General features: G+C 37.8%; 1 protein-coding gene across 1 annotated transcript in view; it reads right to left on the reverse strand.

Moving 5' to 3' along the window:
• PDE11A (phosphodiesterase 11A) overlaps positions 1–9,346 on the reverse strand; it is a 511,038-nt gene extending 501,692 nt beyond the window's left edge. Inside the window, exon 1 of the mRNA XM_011944040.1 lies at positions 9,191–9,346. The gene's annotated coding sequence lies outside the window, so the exon portion shown is untranslated. The remainder of the gene's footprint in view (positions 1–9,190) is intronic.
• Between the last annotated feature and the right edge of the window lie 737 nt (positions 9,347–10,083).

Consider the following 10,083-nt stretch of genomic DNA (forward strand, 5'->3'; position numbering starts at 1 on the left):
AACTCAAAAGTCCATAGTCAAAAGTCTCATCTGAGATAAAGTGAGTCCCTTCCTCCTATGAGCCTGTAAAATCAAAAGTAAGTTATTTACTTCCTAGATATAATGGGGATACAAGCAATGGGTACATACACCCATTCCAAATGGGAGAAATTGGACAAAACAAAGGAGCTACAAGCCCCATGCAAGTCCAAAATCCAGCCAGGCAGTCAAATCTTAAAGCTCCAAAATGATCTCCTTTGACTTGATATCTCACATCTGGGTCGTGCAAAAGATGAGTTCCCATGGTCTTGGGCAGCTCCACTCCTGTGGCTTTGCAGGGTACAGCCCTGCTCCTGGCTGCTTTCATAGGCTGGCATTGAGTATCTGTGGCAAAACAGTCACACATGCAAGCTGTTGGTGGATCTACCATTCTGGGGTCTGGATAATGGTGGCCCCCTTCTCATAGTTCCATTAGGCAATGCCCCAGTGGGGACTCTGTGAGGGGGCTCCAAGCCCACATTTCCCTTTCACACTGCCCTAGCAGAGGTTCTCCATGAAGGCTCTGCCCCTACAGCAGACTTCTGCCTGGACATCCAGGTGTTTCTATACATCCTGTGAAATCTAGGCAGAGGTTCCCATACCTTAATTCTGGACTTCTGTGTATCTGCAGGCCCCACACCACATGGAAGCTTTCAAGGCTTGGGGCTTGCACCCTCTGAAGCAATGGCCTGTGTTGTACCTTGGCCCTTTTTAGCCATAGTTGGAACTGGAGTGGCTGGGAAGCAGGGCACCAAGTCCAAAGGCTGCACAGAGCACAGAGCAGCAGTGGGGCCCTGGGCCTGGCCCACAAAATCATTTTTCCTTCCTAGGTCTCAGGCCTGTAATTGGAGGGGCTGCCTTGAAGGTTTCTGACATGCCCTGGAGATATTTCCCCCATTGTCTTGGTGCTTAACATTGTCTTGCCAATTAACTCCTTGTTACTTGTAGAAATTTCTGCAGCCAGCTTGAATTTCTCCCCAGAAAACAGGTTTTTCTTTCTTTTTTTTTTTTTTTTTTTGAGACAGAGTCTCATTCTGTCACCCAGGCTGGAGTGCAGTGGTGCAATCTCGGCTCACTGCAAGTTCCACCTCCCAGGTTCACGCCGTTCTCCTGCCTCAGCCTCCAGAGTAGCTGGGACTATAGGCTCCCGCCACCACGCCACGCTAATTTTTTTGGTTTTTTTGTTTTGTATTTTTAGTAGAGATGGGGATTCACCATGTTAGCCAGGATGGTCTCGATCTCCTGACTTCATGATCTGCCCATCTCGCCCTCCCAAAATGCTGGGATTATAGGCATGAGTCACCGCACCCAGCCCAGGTTTTTCTTTTCTACTACATGTTCTGGCTGTAAATTTTCCAAACTTTTATGCTCCGTCACCTCTTGAACACTTTGCTGCTTAGAAATGTCTTCTACCAGATACCCTAAATCATTTCTCTCTCAAGTTTGAAGTCCCACAGATCTCTAGGGCAGGGGCAAAATGCTGCCAGTCTCTTTGCTAAAGCATAGCAAGAGTGACCTTTACCACAGTTCCCAACAAGTTCCTCATTTTCATCTGAGACCACCTCAGTCTGAACTTCATTATCCACATCATTGTCAGCATTTTGGTCAAAATCATTCAACAAGTTTCTAGGAAGCTCCCAACTTTCCCACATCTTCCTGTCTTCTGAGCCTTCCAAATTGTTCCAACATCTATCTGCCCATTACCCAATTCCAAAGTCTCTTGCACACATTTTTTTTTTTTTTTAAGACAGAGTCTCGCTCTGACACCTAGGCTGTGGTGTAGTGACGCGATCTCAACTCATTGCAACCTCCAGCTCCGGGGTTCACGCAATTCTCCTGCCTCAGCCTCCCAAGTAGCTGGGACTACAGGTGTGTGCCACCACACTCAACTAATTTTTTGTATTTTTAGTAGAGACAGGGTTTCATCGTGTTAGCCAAGACGGTCTTAATCTCCTGACTACGTGATCCACCTGCCTTGGCCTCCCAAAGTGCTGGGATTACAGGTATGAGCCACCGCGCCTGGCCATCTCTTACACATTTTTAAGTATCTTTAGAGCAGTGCCCCAAACCCCTGGTACCAATTTACTATACTAGTCAATTCACACTGCTATAAGGAAATACCCAAAACTAGGTAATTTATAAAGGAAAGAGGTTTAATTGACTCACAGTCCCACATGTCTTGGAGGCCTCAGGAAACTTACAATCATGGAGAAAGATGAAGGGGAAGCAAGGTACCTTCTTCACAAGGTGGCAGGAGAGAGAAGTGTGAATGAGGAGCTTCCAAATACTCATAAAACCATCAGATCTCATGAGAAATCAATGACGATCACAAGACCAGCATGAGGGAAACCGCCCCTATGATCCAATCACCTCCCACCAGGTCCCTCCCTCGACATGTGAGGATTGTGGGGATTATAATTCAAGATGAGATTTGGATGGGGACACAGAGCCAAACCATATCATAGAGCTACAAAGGCGCGAGTAGAAAATGATAAAACAGAAACACATAAATGACAGCAAAAAGGGACAATGCTACTGCTAGCACAATCAGACTTCAAAATACTGATAAAAATGAAATGGAAAAAATAGTTTTAAATGATCACTCTAGCTATCAGCCCTAAGGTCAAATGACAGATACAGAAGATCCTCAGACAAGGAGATACAAGATCTGTACAACTGGTGGCCCAAGTAAGACTTTTAAAAAACAAATGAAATAGAGTAAAACTATTACAACACATAATTCAAGAAAACTTTCAAAAATAAAAGCACTGAATCTATCAACTGGAAGAATACAACATGTCCCAGGAGATACTGAAATTGATCAATCAAGGCCTAGATATAGCCTAGCAAATTTGCTAACTCTCAGTAAGACTTTTACTGAAACATAGAGAGAAAAGAATAAAATAAAAAACCAAGTAACTTATAATGGAAGGCCATCAGGCTGGTTTCATATTTCTCCAAACAATAATTCAACATAAAGCATATAAAATCCTCAGCAATTAAAATGTCTCCCAATAATTTTATGCCCAAATTATCACTCAAGTGTAATAACAATCCCCAGCTGTTTTTAAACATCCAAAAACTGGGACAATATAGTTCCAGTAATACTTTCTTATTGTTATAACTAATAGAAAAACCATCCACCAACCAAAAGATAAATGAAGATAATATGGTAAAATCTGAGAACACTCACTGGTACAATTTAAATGTGGAACAAATATTAAAAACAACTGTGGTAATTATGGTTACATGGGGTGTAAATGATATATGGCATATCAGAGTAGAAATAACAACATACCTTAGTGGTAAGAGTTGGAGACTATGAAAAATGGGAGGTTGTATAAATATTTTGACTTTGTCATCCCTCAGAGTGGAGGATAAGCAGATGTTGCTTAATGTAGATCAATCTAATTATAGAGGCACAAGGATATTATTTAAAGTATAAATATGACTATCAAAGTTATCGAAAATAATAATATTGCCAAATAAATGTAGTCAGTAGAGGGACAGGAATAGGAGAGGGTCAGGAAAAGTGAACATACATAATTTCCTTACCACTCATAATGGTAAATATTTCTTTTGAACTATTTGAATTTTTGTATAATGTAAGCATTTCAAGATATTTTTAAAGTTATTAATACATTTATGATTCAATATGCTCCTACTGCATCCATTAACAAGATTTGACATGACAATAGGCAAAAGATAAAGACTTAAATCCCTTATAAGATAGTTTAGCTAAATATGCTAATCTCATGATACAATTTCTTTAAAGGCCCAAGAAAACCAGAGTTTGCATCCTAGTTCCACCATTTATTAGCACAGAATCCTGGAAAAATCATGAATTAATTCAAACAACTTGTTTCTAAAACCTGCTTCAATTATCACTGCCCAAAAATGCAAGTGGCACTTCAATGCACTATAAAGACATTATTCTCAAAAGAAAAATTTTATCCATTTACTGATGTTTTTAAAAGCACTGTATGGCCAGGCACGGTGGCTCACGCCTGTAATCCCAGCACTTTGGGAAGCCAAGGCGGGCAGATCACTTGAGGCCAGGAGTTCAAGATCAGCCTGGCCAACTTGGTGAAACCTCGTCTCTACTAAAAATACAACAGTAAAAAAAATTAGCCACACGTGGTGGTGCATGCCTGTAATCCCAGCTACTCCAGAGGCTGGGGCAAGAAAATAGCTTGAATCCGGGACGCAGATGTTGTAGTGAGCCGAGATCACAACACTGTACTCCAGCCTGGGTGACAGAGTGAGTGAGACTCCATTTCAAAAAAAGAAGAAGAAGAAAGAAAAACACAATATATATAGTTCAAAATCACCAGTTATTAGGGAAATGAAAACCAAAACCACATGAGATAGCACTTCAAACCCATTAGGATGTCTGTTATCACAAAAACAGAAAATAAGTGTTGGTGAGAAGTTGGAGAAATTAGAACCCTTGTGTATTCTAATTCACAATGGCGTTGTGGAAACATAAAATGATGCAACCACTGTGGAAAAGGATATGGTTGTTCCTCAAAAAATTAGACACAGAATTATCATAGGATTCAGCAATTCCACTTCTGGGTATATACCCAAAGGAATGAAAACAGGGACTCAACAGATATTTGTACACCCATGTGCATAGCAGCATTAGTCACAAGAGTCAAAAGGTGGAAGCAACCCAAGTCTCCATCAATGGATAAATAGATAAACAAAATGCTATCTACATATAATAGAATAGGATTCAGTCTTTAAAAAGAGAAATTTTGACACATGTTACAACATAGATGAACCTTGAAGACATTATGCTAAATGATATAAGCCACTCACAAAAGGACCAATACTGTGTGATTTGATTCCACTTATAATAGGTACCTAGGGCAGTCAAATTCACAAAGACACAAAGTAGAATGCCAGTTGCCAGGGGCTATTCAATGGGTACAGAGTTTCAATTTGAGAAAATGAAAATGTTCTAGAAATGGATGGTGGTGATGGTTGCAAAACAATGTGAATGTGCTTAAAATGACACAGAATTCTACAGTTAAGATGGTTAAAATGGTAAATTTTATCTCATATATATTTTGCTACAATTTTAAAAACCACATAATATAAGATTATTGCTATAATCATGAGTTTCATAAAACTATATTCTATACAAGTCATATGGGATGAAGAATCTTTAAAATTGAGAATTTCTGTAATCTTCTGAAAATAAAAATAGTATAATTATTTGAAACAGAAAGGTCATACACCGAAAATAAAATACAGTTGACAGTGCACCACAATTTTTATTAACACTGAACCAGTGACTTCCTGGTTCTTCTTAGTTTTTGAAGTCTGTTTTTAGCTAAGCTGTGCTAATGTATTTTTTAAATCCTTTAGTTTCAAGTCAACTTATTTTAAAATCCTAGCGCAATTAACATAGTAAGCTACTTATTATTCTTATTTCATCAGCAGAACAAATAAATAATAATATTATATCCTCAGTTTAGTCACAAATATTACTTAAACAATCTGATTTACAGAAATTTTATTTCTAATTCTTAAATAACGTTAAAACCAAGCTTTATACAGCTTTCAACCACTGGCAACAATCTATATAATAAAAGACACGTTTGTTATAAGTTTTAATAGTTTTTCAAATCAATGCTATTAAGGAATAAATTCCTCAAATTACTGGCAGTTAGAGGAACAATATTGGCTTAAGACTGCTCTACAAATTAGAAGTTCAAAAATTGTGCTTATAACAGGATAATAATAATAAAATGACTCTACAGAGAAATACTACTCTAAAAATTAAAAAGTCATATAAATGCTAACAATGAAGATGAGTTAAAAACTGATCTATTCAATAGCCTATCAACTGAGAATCCTACTGCAATAATGGCAATGCAAGTTTAATACTACCTGCCCAGAGTAAGCGCAGACTCCATAGTCCCTTTGCTTCAGACACCAGCTGCAAGCTCAGAGGCCCCTAAGCCACCCAAACTTCCAACTAATTGGCTACAAATTTAGGGGTTCCCACAACCTCGTCAACATCAATAATTTATCACTAGAACAACTCACAGAACTCAGGAAAGAACTATACTTGCAATTACAGTTGTATTATAAAGGATACAAATCAGGACTAGTCAGAGGAAGAGACCCATAGGGTGACAGCTGGAAGGGTGCCAAATGAAAAGCTTCCGAGTCATTTATTTGTGGAATCAGGTCTCATCACTCTCCCAACACATGGATGTGTTCACCAACCAGGAAGCTCAACCAGAGTTCCAGTTGAAAGTGTCTAGAGTTTTTAATCAGGGCTTCATTACACAGGCATGATTGTGTGAATCACTGGCCATGTGACTGAATTCAACCTCCAACCCCGATTCTGTTCCCAGAGGTCAGACTTACTCATCTAGCTCAAAGCCTTAATTCTGTCATCACCTGCTTAGTCCTTCCAGCTTGGTCAGCACCCATCCTGAAACTATCTGGGAGTTCACCACGATTCATCGTATTAACATAAACTCAGGTCTTGGTCCCAGGGGCCAACTATAATAACAAACATATTCCTGTCACTCTAGAAATTGCAAGGTTTTAGAGGTTCCTTGCCAGGAACCCAGGAGAAAGACCAAAGTACTACCAGTACCTATCACCAGCATTTTTGCACATCCCAAATACAATGATATTGTGTTAATAATAAATATGCTGATATTTTAAAAGATGATAAAATACTATTGACTTGACAAATATTAAATTTTATTCAATGTACTTATAGTATAAGTACTTTATCAATTATGTATTTATAAATTTATTTACTTAATTTCTTTTTTTTTCTTTTTTTGAGACAAAGTCTCACTCTGTCACCCAGGTCAGAGCGCAGCTGTGAGATCATGGGTTACTGCAGCCTTAACCTCCTTGGCTCAAGGCATCCTCCTGCCTCAGACTCCTGAGTAATTAGGACTAGAGGAACATACCACCACATCTGGCTAAATTTTTTTCTTTTTTTTTTTTAGACAAAGTCTTGCTCTGTTGCCCCAGCTGGAGTGCAGTGGCGTGATCTCGGCTCATCGCAACCTCCGCCTCCTGGATTCAAGCGATTCTCCTGCCTCAGTCTACCGAGTAGCTGGGACTGCAAGCGCACACCACTATGCCTGGCTAATTTTTGTATTTTTAGTAGAGATGTGGTTTCACTATGTTGGCCAGGCTGGTCTGAACTCCTGACCTCGTGATCTGCCCACCTCGGCCTTCCAAAGTGCTGGGATTACAGGCGTTAACCACCACACCTGCCCTAATTTTTTTTTTTTTTTAGGAGGTGGGGTTTCACCATATTGGCCAAACTGGTCTTGAACTCCTGACCTCAGGTGATCCACCTGCCTTGGCCTCCCAAAGTGTAGGGGTTACAGGCATGAGCCACCATGCCCAGCCATCAGCTAATTTATTTTTTGTAGAGACAGGGTCTTACTACATTGCCCAGGCTGGTCTTGAACTCCTGGCCTCAAGTAATCCTCCCACCTCAGCCTCCCAAAGTGTTGGGATTACATGTGTGTGCCACCAGGTTTGGCTAATTATGTATGTAAAAGTAGTCCTTTATTATGAGTCTCCCCCAAATAAAGATATGTTGAGGTCCTAACCCCTGGTAACTCAGAATATGAGTTTGTCTGGAAATAGAGTCATTGCAGATGTGATTAATTGAGATGAGGTCATATTGGTGTAGGATGAGCCCATAATCCAATATGATTGGTGTCCTTATGAGAAAATGGTCATGTAGAGACAGAGATGCACAGGGGTCATGTAATAACAAAGTCAGAGATTGGAATTATGTAGCTAGAGGCCATAACTAGAACTTTACCCATAAAAAGTAATGAAAAGCATCACAAGAAGTACTGATTGCCATAAAAAATTATTAGACTTAGTTTCTCAGTACCACCTGTTGTATTCTGGGTTGTTTGTTGTACTTTTGTTGTTGTTGTTGTTGTTGTTAAACATTTCCAATGGGGGAAAGGAATGAAGTACTGATACGTGCTACAATTTAGATGAGCCTTGAAAACATTATGCTAAGTGAAAGAAGTCAGACACAAAGGGTCACATATTATGATTCCTTTTATATGATCCAATAGGCAAGTCCAAAGAGACAGAATGCAGATTAGTGGTTGCCAGGGAATAGGGTTAAGAGGGAATGCAGAGTGATTACTTAATAGACACAGTTATTCTGGAGTGATAAAAAAAGTTTTGAAACTAGGGAAAGGTGGTGATTTTACAGCATTATGAATGCACTAAATGCTACGGAATTATGCACTTTAAAATGGCTAATTATGTTACATAAATTTCACTTCAGTAAAAATAATAAAAAGAAATAAAAAATAAAATAAAACCCTTTCCAAATAGTAGTGACTTGAAATGCCAATCTATAAGATATGCTAGGCCCCAAGAAAAGTTTCAAATAGAGTTATACCCTATTTTGAAAAAAGCTGAGATATATATATATCTCTCTCTCTCTCTCTCTCAAAAAAGCTGATATATATAACTATATATATATAAAATTATATATATATATTTAACAGGATTATCATATTATAATCTCCATTCTCGGAGATTTTATATATATATATACACATATATACACACACACATATATCTCCATATGATTATAATATCCAGGAATGACAAATTGCTTTGCAAAGATAGAGTAGTCTTTTCCAACCACTTCGACCTTAACCCTAAGATACTGTCTCATTTTATCTACCCTCTTTCCACCAACAAAATCCATGCTGAATATACTCTTCAAACTATATAATATTTCTCCCACTCTGCTAAAATCAATACTGCAAATAGAATCACTACTGCCATTATACCACTAAAATATGATTTTTTTAAAATCTAACTTATACTTTTTCAAGATAAATGTACTACCTAAAATCAAATACCCTGTATAGGCAAAAACTTATGACATACAAGATTCTTAATTCTTCTGATTAAAAGGATGATCAGTTATCCAAATGCAGGTCTTACGATATAAATCCATATTTCAGTAATATGTAAAGAGTGGTCCATTTTTAACGCCGCAGATTAGGAAATTGTTACAATGCCAAATCATGTGCTTTATTCTTTCCTACAAAGTATCTGGTTCTCTCCCATAACTGCTAGTTTTTACCTTTTTAGTTTAAAAAGTTTAAAAAACTTTTTAGTTTAGTTTTACCTGCTTAGTTTTTGTTTGCCTCTGTATAAGAAAATGCTGGTGTTTGTCCCGTTTTTCAGTCAAAGAGGCCCCAGAGATTTGGACCAGTCTTGTGTTTTTCACCTTTTTCCACTGTGTGGCACTGAGCACATTTTTGAATGAAGATCTTCTTGCCTGCTTCAGCGTCTCCCATGTTGCTCTGCAATGGAACATTAAAACCACAAACCAAAAATATATATCTATTAGATTTTCAAAGCTGGAGAGAAAAAAGAATTCCATCACTTTGGCTGAAGTGAATGCTGATGACGTTAAACAAAAACATATCATTTAAAGCATGCAAGCTTTAATGTCTGAGTGTTCAAAAACACAGATATATTATAGCATCCAATTTCATAAAGACAATCATCTCATTAATTAGGCTTATTTTAAGTTTCTAGCCATAGCTACTTCAGAAACTGCTATTGGTATCAAACAGGTTTTACTTCAGCCTTCAAAGAATTATATTAATTTATCCAGGTCAATCATAATCCTTTTCATTTCTAAAAAGTGCATGTGCAAAAGATGATGTAAAACATATAGTTCTAATTTTGCATCCCCTTATTTAAAAATAAGAATAGAATAGGAAAGCTGTTTAAATGTGATATTACTATGAGTATTTATATGTCTACAATAATCAAACTGTAAAAATAAAAATTATACAGAAAAGAATGCAGCCATGGAAACCTATATGTAACATAATTTCTCATTTACTTTACATTCTTAGTTATAGATACCAAATTAGATAAGAATTATCTGAAAGCAATCGGAAATAACGTTAATGAGTTCGGTCAGTATTAGTATGCATTTAATACTAATGTAGTGGAAAATATACAGTTTTAAGTAGTAAAGACCTTACTGGGCTGGGTGCAGTGGCT

This window comes from Colobus angolensis, unplaced genomic scaffold (genome assembly GCF_000951035.1).
Source record: "Colobus angolensis palliatus isolate OR3802 unplaced genomic scaffold, Cang.pa_1.0 Scaffold224, whole genome shotgun sequence".
Taxonomy (NCBI): Eukaryota; Metazoa; Chordata; class Mammalia; order Primates; family Cercopithecidae; genus Colobus; species Colobus angolensis.